This window comes from Hylobates moloch, unplaced genomic scaffold (assembly GCF_009828535.3).
Source record: "Hylobates moloch isolate HMO894 unplaced genomic scaffold, HMol_V3 SCAFFOLD_14, whole genome shotgun sequence".
In the NCBI taxonomy this organism is placed as follows: Eukaryota; Metazoa; Chordata; class Mammalia; order Primates; family Hylobatidae; genus Hylobates; species Hylobates moloch.
The window spans coordinates 38848277-38871206 of NW_026652289.1; the positions used below are offsets into that span (position 1 = coordinate 38848277).

General features: G+C 41.5%; 1 pseudogene; it reads right to left on the reverse strand.

The window, feature by feature from the left end:
• Positions 1-2277: 2277 nt before the first annotated feature.
• LOC116481552 (polyadenylate-binding protein 4-like) lies at positions 2278-8074 on the reverse strand (annotated as a pseudogene).
• Between the last annotated feature and the right edge of the window lie 14856 nt (positions 8075-22930).

Consider the following 22930-nt stretch of genomic DNA (forward strand, 5'->3'; position numbering starts at 1 on the left):
ACAGAGTGGGTAATTGAGCTCACTCTTGAAGGGAAAGAAGGCATTCAGGAAGGAGATGACCCCATGCAGAGAAGACAGAATTACCTGGGCATAAGGTATGAAAGTATTACACAGGATGGGAGCCCAGTGTGCAGGGGATGATACAGGATGCAAAATCAGGAGCCAGATCCTGAAAGGCTTGTGTCTGTTGCGCTAAACGATTTGGAATTTATCCTACAGGCAGAAGTGACCCATTGAAGGATTTTAAACGTGGACATAACAGGATGAATAAATGCTAACATTTATTCAGCTCTTAAGATGCACCAGGCAGTGCTCAAAGTGCATCCCAGGGGTTAAGTCATTTAATCATCATGAAGACCTGATGAGGTGGTCAATGTGAGGAATATTCTCATTTTCTGCTGAAGATATTGAGTCCTAAACATAAGTTTCCTGAGGTCAGCTTCTTCATCTGTTCACAGATGGGCCCTGGGTTTCTAGCTCTGGGCCAGCATGATGAATGTATGTGGAATGAATGAATGAATGAATGAGGCTCACAGGTTACACACACAGGGAAGGACAGAGCTAGGACCTGAAGAGGGGTGGCCTTACCCCAAAGCCTACACATTTAACCACTATCATCGTTTCTACAACAAAAAGATGAAAAAGATAATTCTGGGTAGGGAAAGAGATTGGAATGTGATCTGACTGGCAGGAGATTAACAATAAAATTACACACATTATACTGTAACTCAGAATATAATCACTGAATATTAATTTGAAAATGAGCATTGTGGGAAGAAGTAAATACTATATATTTACTTGTTTAATTTTTTGACTTTTTCCACTAGAATCTGCTCTCCCTGAGGTCAAAGATTTTGTCTACTTTGTTTATTGTTGCATCTTCAGCACCTCAAAGAATTTCAGGCATAGGATGGTTGATCAATAAATATTTGTCAACTAAATGAATGGTTATGCAATTTTGAAAATACTGTATATTGGATCTTCCTCTTGGTGTTTTATAACCTATATTAGTGTATTAATGGCAATAAAAAACTTTGATTTTTTTAACCTAGTTTTTAAAAATTCTATTTACCCTCATACCCTTTTATTCTTAGAATTAGTGTTTTTCTTATAATTATTGTATTAGGATTAGATATACTTTGAGGTAACTTCTCTTCAGGAAGTTTCTACTCAATATATTGTTATATCAAGAAGTTATTTTACATGCTGGAAAATATCCATATAATTAATAATTACAAGTAATTAATAATTAATATTAATAATGATATCCACTCATTATTAATAAAACAAAGAAACTGTTTTAGACAATGGCATACCCAAGTAAAGCAAGCAAAGTGTGTCCTGTTTGGAAAGTTAGCATTGGTAGGGCTGCATGGGGTCTATAGAGATTCAGTTTCTTTCTTTCTTTTTTTTTTTTTTATGAAGATGAGGTCTTGCTCTGTCGCCCAAGCTAGAGTGCAATGGCGCAATCTCAGCTCACTGCAACCTCCGCCTCCTGGGTTCAAGCCATTCTCCTGCCTCAGCTTCCCGAGTAGCTGGGATTACAGGCGCCTGCCATCGTGCCCGGCTAATTTTTGTATTTGTAGTAGAGACGGGGTTTCATCATGTTGGCCAGGCTGGTCTCGAACTCCTGACCTCAGGTGATCCACCCACCTCAGCCTCCCAAAGTGCTGGGATTACAGATGTGAGCCACCGCACCCAGCTAGAGATTGGGTTCCTAAGGATACCCAGCGTAATGTGAGAAAGGTGGATGCTTATAAATTTAGAATAAGTTTGTACAGTGCTAAGGATTAAGGAATAAGAACCTGTGGTTCCCCTAGGCCTGCTTTTTTCATACTCCTTGCCTTTCCTCTGCTCTGTCTTGAGCCATGGATGGTTAGGAGGAGGGGACATCTGCAGGCTGCATCTCGCAGACCTCCTGTCATCTGGCTTTTAGATGAATTCAGCCAATGGCAGGCACTGACAAGAGAAAGGAAGGAGATGCCAGGGCATTTTCTCCCCTTTTAACTGGTTCAGGCAGGTCTCCAGTAGCAAGGCTGTCCCTCCACAGTTCTTTTTTTTTTTTTTAATGGAGATTCTTTTTCTTTATTGAGAAACATAAGACTTGGGTACATCAAATAAAACCAATTTCTGGGGGAAAAAATCAAAACCCACAATAGAAAAAAAAAAAAAAAAAGGTTAACACTGTCTGGGCCACAGCAGAACCCATAGAACGTATTTGTATCATTGAAAAATTCTAGGCACTTCACAATTGACCTTTTGATACAAAATGACCTATTAGATTCGCAATTTGTAGTTCTTGGTGTTGAGGTCTATAGGACAAGCTAGGAAGTCTTCAAACCTTGAGCTGAATTCCATGCGGGGTTATTTGGGGTTTGAATCGGTTTTTCCTTGTTTAAGAGGTAGCAGCAGCAACAGCGCCCACCTTCCGGGCAGCTTCTTTCTTGGCATGATGAGCCTGTAGAACTGCTACAGCTTCATCCACCTTGGAGCGGAGAGACTCGGGGGACTCTCACATGTGCAGCAGCTCAGAGTTGTCGATCTCCAGCAGCATTCCCGTATCTTCCCAGCCAGGTTTGAATGCATTGTTTGGATGAACGGGAACAAGCGTTCTCCCAGCATCTGCTTCTGTTCCTTGCAGGAGTGCTGCAGCCAACATGGAGGCAGTCAGTGGCTTCTGCCCCTGCACATGGACCGCAGGCTGGGATGCCTGCAGAGGCTGTATGGCAGGATGAGGGCTGCGGACACAGGAGGCGTATTTGTAGGGGGCAACATTCTGGGGAGCAGCAGCGGCAACAGCAGCGCGCAGCGCTAAATTCTGCACAGCTGTGGGAACGCCTCCAGATTGGCAGCTGTCAGTCAGCCCTTGCTGGGCGGCACCAGCCCCACCAAAGTCCATAGCCAAGCAAGACCACAGTTCTTTAGGATGAACTCAGCGCCAGGGATATGGGAGCACCACATCATCCCTTCTCCACTCCAGCCTCAGGATGTTGGCGACATCCTGATGTTAGTAATTCCCGAATTGCCTCATCGCTCCCTATTTGGTTTCTGAGATCCTTTACTACCTCTGAAAGCTGAATCCAATTCCCCCTGCTTTGAACACTTGGAGTTACTTTTGTTTTCTTATTCCTGGCCTCAATGATATGGTCAACAATAACAAATAAAGGAAAGAGTGCTGCTGGAATAATTGTTCTAATCTGCAAAATGAATGACTGGTGGAAAGATGATTTTTCATTTTTGAAATTCAAAGATTCTATAAATGACATTTTCTAAAGTGCTGTCGAAGGGTCATCTGCTTCAGAATTCCTAGAAAAGCTGATTCAAGATGCATATTCCTGAACTCATCTTTAACCTGCTAACTCAGAATCTCTAGGGGATGGCAGGGGATTGTGCAATATCAACCTACTGCCTATAAGATTCTTTTTGAAAAATGAAGTTTGAAATAAAATGGTCTACCCTATTTGAGCTTCTTGGGAATGTTTTGAAGAGAAGTGACACAATGTGCATTAAGGTATCCTGATGGATTTTCCGTGTACTTTATTTCAAGAAATGTCACCTGTCAAATCAATAAATTTAGATGAGTTTGGTTAATTTTTAAAATGTCACATTGTATGAAACTTCCAAAAGTAAACCACATCCTAAGCAGTGGTAAATATGTTGCACTTACCACGAAGAAATTTCATAATCTACAAAATAGTGAATACATAAATATAAAACTATGTACAAGCCAGATGAGTTGGCACACCCCTATATTCCTAGCTACTCAGAAGGCTGAGGCGGGAGGATCACTTGAGCTCAGGACTTCAAAGCCAGCCTGGAGCTAGCTGCGGTGGCTCATGCTTGTAATCCCAGCACTTTGGGAGGCTGAAGCAGGCAGATCACCTGAGCTCAGGAGTTTGAGAGCAGTGGGGGCAACATGGAGAAACCCCGTCTTGACAAAAAATACACAAATCACCCGGGCACAGTGGTGCATGCCTGTAGTCCCAGCTACTCAAGAGGCTGAGGCAGGAAAATCGCTTGAGCCTGGGAGGTGGAGGCTGCAGTGAGTCATGATGGTGAAACTGCACTCCAGCCTGGTAGACAGTGAGACACTGTCTCAAAACAAAACAAAACAACAACAACAACTCAGCCTGGGCAACATAGCAACACCTCATCTCTATAAAAAACAAAACAAAACAAGAAACCAAAAAGAAAAAAAAAAAACTATTTACAGACCAAAATTGCATGCCATTTTTGTTAAACTAGTGACTGCCAAACCTGTTTTATCATATCCTGAAAAAACTTAACTTATGTAAAGGGTAGTAAGTATTTTAAATACATTTCCAATCAAGGTAAGTTTTAATACATTACTTAAAATATTCAATGTGCAACACTTTGAAGAGAAACTAAATAGGTCGGGTGCTTCAGTGATAAAATATTTTCTTAGCCTAGGTTTCAGCAAAAAAGCAAAGCTTGAGGCAAGCACTGAGTGCAAGTAGTTTTTTGGTGGTGGTTGGGGGGCGGCGGATTGGGGTGAAGTGAACTCAAAGTGGAGAAGTAGGAAAATGGGAAAAGAGGAAGCCAGTCCAAGAGTGCTATAAAGTTGATTGTGACTACGGGCAACTGAGGCTGGATCCCACTGGGCATACTTCAATGAGTCAAATAGAGTCAGTGCACTTCAAAATCGCCCTCCAGTTACACAGAAGAGGGAGCATTTATCCCTCAGTTCTTTTCCTTCATTGCTCAGTGGTTACCCCATGTTATGTTGACTTGTAACACTTCCAGGCATGCGTATAGGTTAGTCCCTGAATGGGACTTTGCAGCTAATCTCTGCAGTGATGGCAAAGTAATTCTAGTAAAACAAGAAAAGAAAGAAAGAGAGAAAGAACAGAAAAAAGACACACAGTAGAGCTGAAACAAGCTGCTGATAGGATATACCTGCAAATACCGGGTTACAGTAATAATGGCTTCTGTAAGAAAGTGGGCAAAAAAAAAATGAAATACAGCCTAAGGGGAATCTGATATACCTTTTAAAAGATTTTTAATAATTATCAGAAATGACTCCAGGCAAAGGGGTGTGGGTTTTTTCAAATGCATGAATTATAAATATTTTATTTCAAGAAATGGTTTTTGTATTTTTAGTCTAGATTCTGTTTATGCCCCATCTCTTCTCCTTCTGGCCTGATGGGAAACATTTGTCCCTTTGTAGTTAACATGCAAAACTTGGAAAGCACCCATGAAATAAAAGCAGGTTAAAATAAATTTCCTATGACATAAAATTAACCATCAGAGCTATGCCTTAGAATTGTTTATTTGGTGGCTGGAAAGAGTCTTGTTGGACACTGAGCAGATTACGGAGTTGCCACCAAAAGGACTTCTAAGCATAGGTTGCTTTTAAATCATCCTGGTGATAATGTAAGCTATGGTATGCTGGAAGCATTTGAAAACGTTCACGATGTGTCTCCAGCTCTCTTCTCATAAGCACGGGGAGTCATTGTTTTTTTCTCTGGATGGTCTCAAAATCCTCCACAGCTGTCTCTCCCCCGCTCTCCTTCTGTGATTTTCACTGCTCCTTATCGTGTTGCCTTCTATTTTGCCATTAATATTTTTACAGAAAAAAAACACTTTTTTAAACTTTTCTATTCTTTCTGCCGGTGTAGATCCATTTTTATTGATCTATCTCCAACCTGAAATTCCTCCAGAAACTGTTTAGGCTGCCGGTGCTGGTTGGTACCTGGTTCTTGTGTATTAGTAAGAGCCTAAACTCTGGAGTTTGTCAATCCTCTGTTTGTATTTGGGCTCCACCACTTATAAACTGCATGAATCTGAAATGTGTCTTAACAATTTGAGCCTCATGTTTTCTTCTGTGAAATGGAGATATTATTTCTCACAGGATTATTGTAAAACCCAAATGAAGTAATAGATGAAAAAGAGTAAACTCTTTGTGTCTGCATTGTGTCTGCAACATAATATACATTTGCTAAATGATAATTAACCTCATTATTCAGTGCTATCATCAATTTATGTTTTTCATCTGTATCCTTAGATGTTATCTTGAATTTAACAATAAATGTAAAGACAGAATTACCGGTAACAATAACTTGACATCAGTCTTGTCTACCGGCTTTAAACTGATGCTCTTTGAACCACAGTGCTGATAAACCCGGTGTGTAGAGACTTGTAAACAGAAACAAGTCTAATCAAGTGTTATTTAAAAACAAACCTAGATGGCAGAAACAATTCTTCAGTGAAGCCTTCAAGCAACACCTCCAGACTTCTGACACACCTGGGAAGCAGTGCTGTAGAGCTGACCTACCTTGAATGAGACCTTTAAATGTGAATAGTTTTTATTGACTTTCTCAGAGTCACAAATAGCAGTAGATTTTGTTGCTGCGCTTGCAATCATGTAAAAAAATTTACAAGTTTCATATGTGGACAGTGAGGAAATGATTCTTGGTCTTACTTTGTGCTCTTCAATCCCACCCAAAGTGCAGTCAACACCACACAGTAAAAGAACAACATTTTACTCAAGTTTGTGGCTCAGATAGGTGACCTGAAGACCAAAAGAAAAAGAAAATAAAGTTGATTTTTGAAATCTAACTGTTAACCACACTGGCATGTGTGAATTAGCTTCTGGAGTGAACCAGAAACTTTTCTGCAAATATGAGGACAAAGAGTTTGGGAACTCCTCAAACACTTATTAAGATTATCTTGGTTGTGATATCAGGAAGGTGGGATAGGACTAGGATTGGAATGGGGCAAGTAGAAACCTAACTAATGGCCTTCGACTATTTGGAGAGACTCTATACACACAGAAAAGGCTGCTCAGCTTGAAACATGAGAAAAGGAATTCAGGGAGCCAGAATTTCACAGGGTTTATCTAAAGACCGCCCAGGAGAAAAGCTCACTGGCTATAATAAGCACAAGACTGTCATCATAAAGATGCTTTCTGCCGAGGAGCAGGGCTAACCTGATCTTCGTGGGTACATGATACCATCATGGAATTCTTAGGAGATGACTTTTTGAAACTGAATTGCTTGCAGGCATAGTTATGTTTAGACCTGAGGTCTGATTACCCCACATTAAGAAATGAAGTCTTCATGTTTTTTGCAATCTTAACACTGGCAGTCTACTTTTTTTTTCTGAGACAGCATCTTGTTCTGTCACCAAGCTGGAGTGCAGTGGCACAATCTCAGCTCACTGCAACCTCTGCCTCCTGGGTTCAAGCAATCCTCCTGCCTCAGCCTCACAAGTAGCTGGGATTGCAGGCATGTGCCACCATGCCCAGCTAATTTTTGTATTTTTAGTAGAGGCAGGGTTTCACCATGTTGGCCTGGCTGGTCTCAAACTCCTGGCCTCAGGAGATCCACCTGCCTCAGCCTCCCAAAGTTCTGGGATTATAGGCATGAGCTACCATGCCCAGCCGAAGGTGGGGGCCTTCTTGCCCAACCAATTTTGTCCTTTACGTTACTGGCCCAGATGATTCGAAGAACGAAGATAGCTATTGGCCTCATCTCTCTCTATCTCTCTGTCCTACCCCACCACACCTTCTTACCCTCTCTCCCTCTCTTCCCCTGTTCACCACTAGGAGCATAACAAGCCTGCTCTTCCTGAATCAGGGTGACCTCTGTGTACTGTAAGGATGCAACTCCTTCAAGATTGGCTGGGCTACCCAGGCTCTGATCACAGGCTTCCTCCACCAGTGAGCCAGCCTGCCAGTCAGTCATTCATGAAACACATATTTAGAATATGCCGTGTGCCAGATAATGATAAACAAAAATAAAAGAAGGAATAAACTTGATCTTCCTCTTTGGTAATATGCAATTTATCTTTCAGATTTTTCGAAGGTTGATTCTTTAACTGCAGGTCAACCCTCCTTCAAGACTGTTGACTCCCTGGTTTTCCTTCTTGACTCACTGCTCAGGAGACTGCCCTTTTATTGATAATTCTGCTCCACTTCTGCTTTCAACCTGCATGTTCTTCATGAGGAATCTACTTGATCCTTGATCCTATACCCACCACTTATCCACTGGGTCTCCCTTTTCTTAGATTCATCTGTTTCCATTAGCAGCCACATTCCTCCAGACACTGCCATCGCTATGACACTAATTTGGCTTGCCTTCTGGCAACTGAGCTATTATGCCTCTTAATACAGTCGTCCCATCTACTCTCTGAGGAGTGCCTGGGCAAGCCTGGTGTTCTGGGGACCTGGTTGCAGAATCATATTAGCAGACAACCTTTCTATTGCTTTCTGATGCTACTGCAGATAGTGATGATGGTACCAGCATGCACACTTGTCAACATTATCACATTCAGTCCCACAACAGTAACAACAGAAAGGAGGTGAGGATATCATTCACACGTTAGCAAACAGAAGACTTAGCTCCCCAAAGCAAAGTAGTTTGCCCTATGTCACCAAGTGGAAAGTGGCAGGGATAGCTTTATCTGTTCCGGAAACCCAGGCTGTTTCTCAGGAATATCTCCACTATGCTGTATTGCTTCCCTTGCAACTCTATTCGAGTCTCCTGACTCCTAAAAATCCAGAAACATGTCTCCAAGCAAAGCTAAATCAGTGCAGTATCAGAGAAAATGGTACAAGTTAGTCATTGTCTGTGAAAACTCTTTCTAAACTCAAATACCATTTATGACTTCCTCTCTCTCTTCTAAAATAGATAATTCACATTTATTTAGCATTTTTGCCTAAGTTAGCTCTTTGCTGATCATACTGGGGAAATGGCACCCTATTATTTGGGCCATCTTATCCAGCTGAACATTCATACATACTGGAATATAAAATCTTTGTGTAAAAAATAAAAGCAGTATCTCGTGAATAATTTCTTTACTGAGTACATGTAAAAAATACCATCATGTAGAAATGACAGTATTTTGTATCTACTGGGTTAATTATGTTATTAAAATGCAATCACTCTTGTAATGTGGCTACTAGCCAATTGTAAATTACATACATGGCTCACCTTATATTTCTGATGGACAGCGCAGGCCACTATAATCATAGCAATATCAGTTCAATCCATCAGCTTTGAGGTGAATTGTTCTACCTAGAGTGTATCATATTCTATTCTGTGAGACGGACAAATGCTATCCTTTTTTATTTCTGGAATTTATTTCTAGCATTGGGTCTTCATGAAATTATGTCCTTTGAGAATGGTATGCAGTTCTGTGGTGGGGGATACCCAGGCAAATCTGTAAAGGTCAGTCTTATGGTTCAGCACTGGGACTTGCTTACAACAGCCCATTGTCTAAGCCAGACTTGGGCTCTCTTATGTGCTTGCATTTGTAGCGGCAATTATGGTTTCCAGGGTCAGACACTTTCAGGCAGTTAATAACCAGTTTGACTAAAGGTCCATCAGCTTCCTAGCCATTCATTAAATCCTAAGAAATGCCTTACCCCAAGGTCAATACTGCTTAGCTCAGTCATACTTTATGATTGAAAGAATGCTTTCCTCTTCCATTGTCAATAGTATTGATTGGCAGTTCTTTGGGTGGCCTGGTCATTTTTATTTGTCCCCCTTTGTTTTCAACTGTTAAGGAGATGACATCATCTTTTCTCTGACAATATGGAATTATTGCAATGCTGAAAGCTGAGTACAAGGAGGACCACTGTCAAACTTTGGACCTCACCTCTTCATTATTATTGCAGAGTGACTCACAGGGGAAAGGAAATTCAGAGGAACAAGGGGGCCCATGCCATAAACTCTACAAATCACCAGGCTGATAAACCACCATCTTTACCACCAGTCACAATGCTCCCATTAGACTCAAACAGAAGAGTAGGTATGACTAATTCTTCCCTTTGCCCGCCAAAAATAAATCACAGCACTGAGCTGGAATGAGACACAGACTTTTCCAGGATGAAGAGTTGAGTTGGAGGCTGAGACATAGGAAACATTTTGAAAAGGAGCCAGGCAGCTTGAGCAGAGGATTGCTGAACACGTTCCCCAGACCAGATCCTTCATGAAGGCTGGGTTGTTAGAAGCAGCTGCCGGGACTTGCAGGATATGGTGGCAGGTACAGCATTTTACTAGACATGAAATATGTATTGTCCTTGTCAAAAGGTTATTCCTTAATCCATTTACATAAGCCTCTGTCCTTCAAAGACTTTTACAAATTGTTCATGTTCAGCGATCATTCCAGTTCTTCCCAAAAGCCATATATCTAAAATTCACAGCAGCTTATGTACAAATATTTTGTTTGCATCTGATTCACTGACGTTCAACTGCATGACGCAAGGCAAGTAGTGCCCAGGATGTAAAAGGTAGCAGAAAGAACCTGGATATTGGGATCGGGCAGATTGAACTATAACATTTTATTTTTAATTTTGGATTTCTCATCTGTAAAATGGGATCATTTATATGATTTGGTAGAATAAAATGTATAAAAGATCTATTGCAGTGCTAGTACCAAGTAACTATCATCATAATGATTGGGGTTAGTCCACAGTAGAACGAAATGGCTGAAGCTTTTCATTATTTTTGGTAAGAATCAATACATTTATCAAGCCAGAACAATGACTTACACTGTTCTAGGAGTTACCTCCAAATCATGACTGGTTATTTGGAAACACCAAATAATGATTTTCTTTTATGATTAAAATTATTATTGTACTTATCTAATCCTGACATTTTGGAATAATGTGGTATAATTTAGCATCAAAGATCTAGTTTAGAAAAGTCATTAGAAAGATGATGAAGATTTAATTCATGTAAAACTTCTTGGTGTTCACTTAGCTCATGCTTCAATTTCATAACATAACAGCCTATCACTGTGGGATGGGCATCTGTCCTTTATACAGGTTGGAGAAGACAGAAATGAAAACCATACATTCTGGAGTGACAGCTCCTTGCATATAAATCCTAGTTCTATCCCTTAACTATTGTGTGACCCGTGGTAAGCACCTCTCTGTACCTCGGATCCCTGACATATAAAAGAGAATAATGGTCCCAAAGAGATATTTGCACGCCGATGTTCACAGCAGCATTATTCACAATAGCCTAAAGAGGGAAGCAACCCAAATGTCTATGGAGAAATGATTGGATAGACAAAATATAGCATATGTACAATGAAATAGTATTCTGCCTTAAAAAAGAAAATTCTGACATATGCTACAATATTGACGAACCTGGAGGACATTATGCTAAGTGAAATAAACCAGTTACAAAGGACTAATACTTGATGATCCCTCCTACATGAGGTATCTAGAGTAATCAAATTCATAGAGACGGCCAAGCACGGTGGCTCACGCCTGTAATCCCAACACTTTGGGAGGCCGAGGCAGGCGGATCACAAGGTCAGGAGTTTGAGACCAGCCTGGCCAATATGGTGAAGCCCCGTCTCTACTAAAAATACAAAAATTAGCCAGGCGTGGTGGTGCACATCTGTAATCCCAGCTACTCAGGAGGCTGAGGCAGGAGAATCCCTTAAACCCGGGAGACGGAGGTTGCAGTGAGCCAAGATTGCGCCACTGCACTCCAGCCTGGGTGGCAGAGCGAGACGCTGTCAAAAAAAATAAGAAAAAAAAATTCATAGAGATAGAAAGTAGAATGGTGGTTGCCATGATCTGGTGGGAGGGAAGAGTGGGAAGTTGTTTAATGGGTACATAGTATCAATTTTGCAAGACAAAAAGAGTTATGGAGATGGTTGGAGGTGATGTTTGTACAACTATGTGATTGTACTTAATACCACTGAACTGCACACCTAAGAATAGCTAAGACGGTAAATATTATGTTATGTTTACTTTACCACAACTTTAAAAATTAAAATAAAAAGCTGAATAACCATATTAATTTCTTTACTTTTTTGTTGTTGTGTTGATTAAATGGAGTAGTGTCTTCCATAATTTAGCCCAGTGCTGGGCACATACATACCAGCCCAATAAAGTGTAGGTATCAAAAAATACAAAAATAAAAACAAAACAGCAAAAACTAGCTATGGATATTTTTTGGATTCATAACTCTTGGCTCTGAGCTAAGACTGTTAAGGCTGAACACAAGCTTAAAGTGTCCCCCAAACCTGGAGTGAGACAGCAGTTAGGGGCAAGCCATGGTGAAGTCCTCAGCAAGACAACACTCCATCTGAGCCAAGGTGAGTGTGTGTTTCTTATCGTTCAGACAGAATGCAAAATAGCAAGTGGTGACAAAGAGGACAAGCAAGGTGCCTTAGGACATGCCTGAGGGGAAAGGTCAGAAGGAAGTCTTCTGGATGGTGTCCCACTGTGGCGGAAGGTTGCTGGGTGTGCCTGAAGTCCAGTCCTCAGAACACAGCCCCTGACACTCAACCAGGCAGTAAATTTCCCTCATTATAAATGCCCTTCACAGTCCTTCACTCACTTGGATATGTCTTTTCCCTGAAGCCAAGAAGCTTGGCAAACTTGCTCTTTTTCATAAAACATGGTGCCACTAGAAATATTTAGAAAAAAAAAAAAAAGAATGTTTCCTAAGCAGTTGAGATGGTTGAGTACCTGTCAGTTTTGCAGGGGTCATCTCACACCAGGATATGCCCAAGCCCAGTTGAGGCTACCTAAGGTCAGGCAGCAGGAATCTTTCTCAAGAGGCTGGGTTAATTTGCTCTTTCAGCTCACTTGCACCATCCCTGCAAATCTGGCCACGCTTCTTCCTACTGATCTAAAATATTCCAGTTTTTAATTAGTTCCAGGCCAGTCAATGCGACTGCCCCATCTGCACAATGCATTTGTGCCAATTCAAAGTCTGAAGCCGATGAACTAATATAGCCAACTGAAGACCTGTTGAAGGAGGCAAATGGAGCCATGCTGCTGCTGGAAAATTTGCTTGGAGTGCCTGCCAGCCCCTGTGGCCCTTTCCAAGCCAGGCCTGAACCACAGGCCTGTTATGAAAGGACTAATGAATTCAGCCCTTGCCTCTCCAGAAACCAATGGGTAATTAAAGCATGGGATGCAAATTCCCCACAATATGGGGGATGTGTCTTATGATCTATAACATTATTGGCCCAGCACATGTTAACGGAAGTCATGAGCAAAATCCACCAAGGCCCAGCAGGATGGAGAAAAAAATTAATACAGGTACAGTTCCTTCTAAATATGTAGCCTCATTTGCCCCTGAAATACAGAGCCAAGCCATTTGAGTCTACAGCTCTGTTTCACCCTTTGCTTCTGCATTGGATAGCTTTAGGGAATTTTACATCCAAAATTGTCTCTTAATAGTTTTGCTTTCCATTTCTTAATTATGAAAAGGAAAAAAATTCATATATCATATATATGTATAATGTATGCTAGTGTATATGTGTGTGTATATATATAATTTGAGTTTGAATTAACATATTTAAATTCTGTATGTTTCTTCATATTACATTTTAATACAACACTAATGTGTAAATCATAGCCCCCAAAATAAAATAATATACGTCTGGTAAAATTTCTCATGTCAACCAGGATTATGTTTGTTACAATTCAATTCAGGTTTAATTAGACACACGGTGAATGTTAAACTTTCTCATTTGAAGTGCTCTCTAAAAACATACTTTTCATTCATTCATTCATTCATTCATCCATTTGATGTATATTTCTTGAGTATGCGTAGCCACTATGTGTCAGGCTAAACCTACTATTTAGCAGTGAACAATAAAAAATTCATAGATGAAACTCCCTCCTTCATGGAACTTATATTGTCATGATATTATTTACCTTCCATTTATTTTCTTTTTAAAAAAAGAAAATAAATGTATCCCAAATACTTAAGATTCTCAAGTGATTATTGCTAATTGTTATATGGTCATCATTTCTCTTAGCTTTTAAAACATATTTACAAACTCGGTGGGTGATCTTTGACTTTGACAGTTTCCTCAATGTCATTGTCATATCACAGTGGAAATGGCATTGACCCCACACCTCTGCCATCCTGCAACTCAGTGACCAATCCCACAAAGACCCTCTGGGGCTCATAATGGTTGGATCACACTTTTCATTCAGGAAGTATATGTTTTCCCAGCCTGGCATGGGTACAAATTTTGGTTGAGATAGTAGGAAAAAGCACGGTCATTTTCACTGAACTGAATTAAAAAAGCAGTCACAAGATGGTTGGGTGCAAATCCCTCTCAGGGGAAAAAATGAAACAGAGACTCCTTGTGTCCCAGTGACACTGGTGCGCCAACATCAAGGTCTCATGTGCGGTTGGCCGTACTCCCGTTCTCCTCTCACTGGCTCTTCAGCATCCTGCCGGATTGCTCCTGACACTGCTCCAGCCCAGGTTTAAGGAGGAAAATGTCACATTACACGCCTGAGGATTTCTCCCGGCAACCTTCTGCTCCATACTACACCACAGTCTTATTTCCCAGTGTACAACCTAATTCCTACTCTTGCAACTTCCCGAGTAGCTTCTCCCAAGCCCTGGATATCTGGTCACTGAAGAAGAATGTCATTACAGAGCAGGAAGAGTTTATCACAGAGGATCAGGTAGAAGGACAGAAATGTTTTGCTATGTGTCTGTTAGAAATTCTTCTTTACCAAGACAGTAAAAAACAAAAAGAAAACTGGGAAGCAGAAGATCTGGCTTCACCTAGTCAGAATGAGCTAGACTTACCTATGACCTGCAGTGTTGACCAGGCCTGTCAGTTAAAACTAAACACATTTCACAGTGGCAGCCAGCCAAAAACATAAATTCTGCCAAAAACTAAACACTGCACAAGGTCTGCCTAGTTTCAAAACATCTATGCCAACCCCACAATACACAGTGTGTTGTGAGTGTGATTTTGCAGAACCGCTGCAGGGACAGTCTGAAGGAAGGGGGTCAGCTCTGAAGGCCACTAGCTCTCTAGGTTTGGGGAAGAGTCTTGGGAATTCTCTTTACCTCCTATGACATAATAAAAGCCAGGTGTGGGGGTAATGTCTATTAAAAAGGTTCATTTGATTTGGTCATATGCCCACTAAATATCTTTAAGAAAGGGAGTTTTCAGAGAGCCCCAGGGGAAGCCTGAGTAGTCTTTGTGGGTCACCTCTTTAAGACAGTTGGGGTTGCAAGTAAAAGCAAAGTGCACCATTGTAAGAAGGCGTAGCTTCAGGAAATAAGGACTATTGTTTTGTTTTATTGCTTATTTTAAAATTGGATGAGTCTTAGAAAATATAACGGCATCAGACGTGGGGATTTTGCATCCCAGGCTAGGAGAGGCATGATGACATTTGGGAACCACATGGATAAATCTAATGGCTTGAGAGCGTGAGAATCCATAAATAAAGGGCATACATTGTCTAAGAATATAAATACATGTGCATATTTTACTGCCTTTGTTTAACAAATATATTTGAGAGATTTCTGTGTGCTGGGTCCTGAGGGTAAAACAATGAACGGTTCTCTCCGAGCACTTAAAAATTTTGTGGGAGACTGAGACAAGCAAGTAGGTAGCTGTGGAGGGTGGGGTGAGTGCTAGCAAAGGGACAAGTACAGAGCTCTGTTGGGGTGGAGAGGAGGGACATCTTACTCCATCATAGGGGGACGGGGAGTCAAAGAAATCAAAGGACTTTCTGGAAGTATATGAAGGACTATGGGAGTCAATTTAATGGAGAAAAAAGAAAGAATTAATAGTGAGCTTATTGGCCGGGCGCAGTGGCTCATGCCTGTAATCCCAGCACTTTGGGAGGCCGAGGCGGGTGGATCACCTGAGGTCGGGAGTTCGAGACCAGCCTGACCAACATGGAGAAACACCGTCTCTACTAAAAATACAAAATTAGCCAGGCATGGTGGCACATGCCTATAATCCCAGCTACTAGGGAGGCTGAGGCAGGAGAATGGCTTGAACCTGGGAGGCAGAGGTTGCAGTGAGCCGAGATCGCGCCATTGCACTCCAGCGTAGGAGACAAGAGCGAAACTCCATCTCAAAAAAAAAAAAAAAAAAAAGAGCTTATTATAGTTGGATTCTCTTCAATTCCAGATTAGAATTTCAGTTTTCATGCTTATCATAGTGAAGGACCCTGAACCAAGGTCTTCTTGATGAGACATTATTACGCAGCCTCACTTCAGTTGTTTCTTTCTTACAAAGGATACTGACTTCCTTCTCCCTGCTCTGTGCCAATGACCTGAATTACCAGCCTCAGTTTGCAATTCTATTTCAAAGAGGACTTCCCTGCTACCTTCAACTCCTGTTTAAACACAACTAGCCTGGAGGAGTCTGTTCTAGTTCTCCACCCATATGAAAAGACCAATCAGAGTATCAATGCTCTTTGGTAAATATTAAAGTGGTCACATCTCTGGAAAGCATAATTTGGATCTGCTGGGCAATCCGTGAGACATCATGCCTTCCTCCACAATCCTCTATTTCAACTTCTTTCCAAAAAGCTCATGACAATCAGGTCCTATTAGGCTTTGTGATTCAAGCTATGTAAGTTAAAAGCCAGGTGTGCTGGTGTTTCTGTAGTCCAGATGCTCAGGGAGGCTGACGGAGGAGGATCACTTGAGGCCAGCAGTTTGAGGCCATAATGCACCATAACTGTGCCTGTGAGTAGCCACAGCTCTCAAGCCTGGGCAACATAGCAAGGCTCCATCTCTAAAAATAAATAAATTAATTAAAAACTAAGTAAATTATGACGCTTAATTCAGTGTTTTTTGTTGTTGTTGTTGTTGTTTTTTGAGATGGAGTCTTGCTGTCGCCCAGGCTGGAGCGCAGTGGTGCAATCTCGGCTCGCTGCCAGCTCTGCCTCCCGGGTTCATGCCATTCTCCTGCCTCAGCCTACCGAGTAGCTGGGACTACAGGTGCCCGCCATCATGCCCAGCTAATTTTTTTGTGTGTGTGTATTTTTAGTAGAGACGGGGTTTCACTAAGTTAGCCAGGATGGTCTTGATCTCCTGACCTCGTAATCCGCCCGCCTCAGCCTCCCAAAGTGCTGGGATTACAGGCGTGAGCCACCATGCCCGGCTCAATTCAGTGTTTGATACTTGAATGTGATCTGGGTCAGAGAAGACTGTATGAAAAAAGAGTTTGGGGTTTTAGGGCGGTAAAGTTTACCAACTAACACCTGCGGACTTGCCCTCTCTTATTTCCCCACTAAAATGTGTGTAAGTGCACAAGAGGAGGTGCAGAAATGGCAAAATTAAAGCTGAGACTACTGACTGTGGGCTCTGTCCCTGTGGGAAGACTTTCTCCTCTTTGGTTAGGATGGCCTAACCAGGGGAGGCTGTTAACCAGGTTCTGACCACTGGAGTTACTTCAATTCCTTTGATCTTTTTTAAAAGTTAATATCTCAGGCCCGGGCCAGGCCCAGTGACTCACGCCTGTAATCTCAGCACTTTGGGAGGCTGAGGGGGGCAGATTGCTTGAGGTCTGGAGTTCGAGACCAGCCTGGCCAACATGGTGAAACCCCGTCTCTACTGAAAATACAAAAATTAGTTGGGTGTGGTAGTGGGAGCCTGTAATCCCAGCTACCCGGGAAGCTGAGGCAGGAGAATTGCTTGGAGAATCGCTTGAAGCCAGGAGGCGGAGGTTGCATTGAGCTGAGATCGTGCCATTGCACTCCAGCCTGGGCAATAAGAGCGAAACTCTGTCTCAAAAAAAAAAAAAAAAAAAGTAATATCTCAAAATATATATTTATCTTCCAATATGTCAAATAATCCTGTATGAAAAAATGCAGTATTTATTTCACCCATCTAGACCCCAAATTCATGTTCCTCAGTAGCAAACACATACAATTCTTTAGATTTTTCTATTGGTATATAACCAACATGTTTGATATTTTCGTTTAGAGAGATTATCTATTGTCTTCCACTAAAGACGATGAATATTTAATTGCTCTTACATTCTCCCCACCTCCAGAGTGGGGGGAAGAAGAGATACATCTTCTTCCTCTCCTCCATCGTTTCCAGACTCTCAATGGAGAATTCTGTTTGTGTTATTATGATTATACATGCTACCTAATGTTCATGAACTAAATTCTGTAGTGTGCTAGGATTATATTTATTTTCTTGCACGAAAGTTTGGTTTTCTGGAGATTTTTGTTTATTTATTTATTTATGTTATTTTTGAGATGGAGTTTTGCTCTTGTTGCCCAGGCTGGAGTGCAATGGCGCTATCTCCGCTCACTGCAAACTCCACCTCCCGGGTTCAAGCAGTTCTCCTGCCTCAGCCTCCCGAGTAGCTGGGATTACAGGCATGCTCCACCATGCCTGGCTAATTTTGTATTTTTAGTAGAGATAGGGTTTCACCACATTGGTCAAGCTAGTCATGAACTCCCGATCTCAGGTGATTTGCCTGCCTCGGCCTCCCAAAGTGCTGGGATTACAGGCATGAGCCACCGCGCCCAGCCGAGATTCTTATTTTTTGTTTGCTTGGCTTGTTATGTGTTTGTTAGCAATTCTTCTTCCACAAAAACTCTGACAGATAAGGTACAACACATCCCCAGGAAGTCAGACACACCAGGTAATCTATGAGGCCCATCTCATACATGTTACTCCCGGAACCATCTCTCCTTCAGCTCCAACCTGGGCTCGCTAGGTATGCTGCTCGCTGGGTGACGAACAACACTAAACCCGGCGGCTTTACACAACATCCATTTTATCATCTTTCACGGTTCTATAGGTTGCTCAGCTGAGCAATTCTGACTAGGACATCAAGACCTCAAGACTCCCTCCATCTCATCAGGCCTCAGGTGGCTCCATGTGGTGAGCTTGGGCCTCCTCATAGAATAGCCATCTCAGGGTTATTAAAATGTTTGGCTTTCTCCAGTATTCAAAAGCCAAAGGTACCAGAATTTCTTAATGTTTGGACCTCAAAAGTCCCAGAATGTAATTTCTACCCAATTCTATTGTTCAAAACAGTCGCAAAGCTAGTCCAGTTCTAAGAGAAGAAGAAATAAGCCCCACCTCTTCCCAGAGTCATAGGAAAGCCACATTGCAAAAAAGGATGTGAGATGGGAGATTACACGATCAGCTATAGCTGTGTATCTTCTAATTCATGAAACCTCCCTCTCCCATCATTTTGATAATTTCTTTTACCATCATCTAGAGCACATTTTCCAGTGTGGTGGTCAATAGCCACATGAAGTTATTTAAATTATTATTATTATTATTGAGATGCAGTCTCGCTCTGTTGCCAGGCTGGACTGCAGTGGCATGATCTCAGCTCACTGCAACCTCCACCTCCTGGGTTCAAGTGATTCTCCTGCCTCAGCCTCCCGAGTAGCTAGGACTACAAGCACATGCCACCACGCCCAGTTAATTTTTGTATTTTTAGTAGATACGGTGTTTCACCATGTTGGTCAGGAGGGTCTCGCTCTCCTGACCTCGTGATCCACCCTCCTCAGCCTCCCAAAGTGCTGAGATTACAGGTGTGAGCCCCTGCGCCCGGCCAGAAGATGTCTTCATCTCTTCTGTGATAGAATCATTATTCACTTGGTCCCACATCTTTCTTTTTATAGTTTTATTCCTTTACCTTAGTGGAACATACCCATAAGTACATTTCCAAGAAATGGCATATAGGTATCAATGTTTCAGATGTTATATGCCTGTATATGTCTTTACTATTCTTATATTAATTAAAAATGTTAAACTTTTATGTTAGCTTCAGGGGTACATGTGAAGGTTTGTTACATAGATAAACTCATGTCACAGGGGTTTGTTGTACAGATTATTTTGTCACCTAGGTATTAAGCCCAGTACCCAATAGTTACCTTTTCTGCTCTTCTCTCTCCTTCCACCCTCCTCCACCTCAGTGTCTGTTGTGTACTTTTTTGCATGTATAATAAGTGAGAACGTGTGGTATTTGGTTTTCTGCTCTTGCGTTAGTTTGCTAAGGATAATAGCTTCCAGCTCCATCCATGTTCCTGCAAAAGGCATGATCTCATTTTTTATGGTTGCATAGTATTCCATGGTGTATACGTACCACATTTCCTTTATCCAATCCATCCAAGATGGGCATTTAGGTTGATCCCATGTCTTTGTTATTGTGAATATGTTGCAATGAACATTTGCCTGTATGTGTATTAATGGTAAAATGATTTATATTCCTCTGGGTATATACCCAGTAATGGGATTGCTGGGTTGAATGGTAGTTCTGCTTTTAGCTCTTTGAGGAATCACCATACTGCTTTCCGCAATGGTTGAACTAACTCACACTTCCACTAACAGTGAACAAGAGTTCTCTTTTCTCCACAACCTCACTAACATCTGTTATTTTTTGACTTTTTAGTAATAGCCATTCTGACCCGTATGAGATGGAATTTCATTGTGATTTTTGACTTGCATTTTTGTAATGATCAATGATATCCATCAGTGATTAAAATTTTGAAAAGATTACATTTTGGGGGAAACATTTTCCCCAGGGTTTTGAAGGCATTGCTCTATTCTCTTTAAGCTTACAGTGTTGCCTTGAGAAGTTGGTAGACCTTCTGTTTCTCACCCTTTGTATGTGACTCTTCTCTATATATCTTAAAACATTTAAGATTAGGAAAATCATCTTCATTGTTCTGAAATTTTATAAGGATATGATCTGAGAGTCATTTTTCACTTATGACATCGGATGCTCAGTGGGCCTTTTCAATTTGGACAGTCATGATCTTCAGTTCTAAAATGTGTTCTATATAATTTATTTTATAATTTTCTTTTCACCATTTTCATGACAGGACCCCATACGACAGCATCAATAGGTCTTTTTTCTTTGACGCAGTATTTTTCTTTAGAAAGGTGTTAAATTTATTTAACAAGTAAACATATTTAACAAGTAAATTTAACACCTTTAAAGTAAGATGCCATTGGCCTGAGGCAGTCTCCACGCCTTGAGTTTCTACTTAATGAACTGCAACCAAAGCCAGCAGACAAATGAACCAAGACCTAACTATGTATTTTTTGTAACACATAGTAGGGTCTCAGCCAACTACAAGCAGCCAAGTTTAAGCCAGTCACAGGCTGTCAACTGATCAAACCATGTCCAAGGAAGACAAATGCCTAGTTGTAACCAATAAAACTATTTCTGTATAACACTTCCATTTTCAGTCTATAAATACCATTCATGTTGTGAAATGAAGCATGAAGCTCTCTGAACCACTTCTGGTTCTGGTTCTGAGTACTGCCTGATTCATGAATAGTTCTGTGCTCAAATCAACTCTGTTAATTTTTATATTATTTTATTTATTTATTTATTTATTTTTGAGACGAAGTCTCACTCTGTCACCCAGGCTGGAGCGCAGTGGTGTGATCTTAGCTCACTGCAACCTCCACCTCCCAGATTCCAGTGGTTCTCCTGCCTCAGCATCCTGAGTAGCTGGGATTACAGGCACGCACCACCACACCTGGCTAATTTTTGTATTTTGAGTAGAGACAGGGTTTCACCATGTCGGCCAGGCTGGTCTCAAACTTCTGACCTCAAGTGATCTGCCCACCTCGGCCTCCCAAAGTGCTGAGACTATAAGTGTGAGCCACCGGGCCTGGCCAATTCTGTTAAATTTAACTTGTCCAAAGTTTTCTTTGGTTTGTTTTGGCTTTTTGAGTTTTGCTTTAACAAAGAATAATGCCCATACTGTCTTATTTGAAGTATGTGCTGGTCTTGCTGGCATCCTGGGAGCAGAGCAGGAGGATAGCAGTTGTATTCAATAGGTAAAATTTTGTTAATTTTTCTCCTTCTTCTTTTTTTTTAATTCTGGAGCCCTCCACACACCCCTCCCCTTTTCCCCTCTCAACCCCTTGGCCACCTTCACTTGTGCCTGATACTGCTGTATCTAGAGCCTCCTGGGTTAAAACTCTTGATACAGAAAGTGTTGTATCTTATACAGGGAAGAAGAGGAGTAACCATCTCATTCCGTGGGCTGTGAAGGAAAATGGAAAATCTCGCTGATCCTTATATACACTTCCATCAGTTTTCTTGTGTCAGGTCAACCCCACACCTTCCTTAAGTGGCACCTCAAATTCAGGACCTCTCCAAGGTTATGTACCATAAACAGGCATGTAATGTTTTGGCATTCCTTCTTGCATGTACTGAGGAACTTTCTCCGCTTTGTCCAGGCAGTTGCTAGCCATCCAAAGCCAATCTGTTGGCATCTAACGGGCTTTCAGGAGGGAGTAGAGATAAGCCTAAGTAAGAGCTTGTTTTCTGAAGTATCTAATTTAGGATTTCTTTCCTTCCCCACCCCAACTTATATTTTTGTCTTGCCATCCATATGGAGACCAAAGTTCCAAGATACGTAAAACAAATAAAATAGGAGGAAGTTAGGAATGATATCCTTGGATATAAAGTAAGAGACTGGGACTGGAAGAACAGATTTTGTAAAGTCTCATTTCAGATGTTGTTATTCTTCATACACCTTTTCAGCAGGAGGATAACAACAGATTAAAATGTAAAAAAAAAAAAAAGCATGAAGAAGCTGGGAGCAGTATCTCACACCTGTAATCCCAGCACTTTGGGAGGCCGAGGCAGACAGACCACGAGGTCAGGAGGTTGAGACCATACTGGCTAACACGGTGAAATCCTGTCTCTACTAAAAATACAAAAAATTAGCTGGGCCTGGCGGCGGGCGCCTGCAGTCCCAGCTACTCAGGAGGCTGAGGCAGGAGAATGGCGTGAACCCAGGAGGTGGAGCTTGCAGTGAGCTGAGATCACGCCACTGCACTCCAGCCTGGGCGACAGAGTGAGACTCCGTCTCAAAAAAAAAAAAAAATTAAAATTAAAAAGAAAAGCATGAATAAACTGATATAGTAAGAGGGCTAAGCAGTAGTACTTACTGATTCTTATTTTGTAGGCCAGAAGAAAAATACCGACTAAATATCTGCCAGTCTGTTGAAATTTAAAAGGGAATGTCTCCCAATATGCACTTCGGCTTAAGCAGGGACAGCACCACACTAACCAAAGGAAGATGTTAGGGACCCATTTGAAGGATGAGGATCCACATGAGGATACAAACCCAGATGAATCTTCTGCAGGTCATGTGTGTAGGCACGTGTGTGAATTCCTAGGCATACATGTTAGTTCTCCTTCACATAATCTG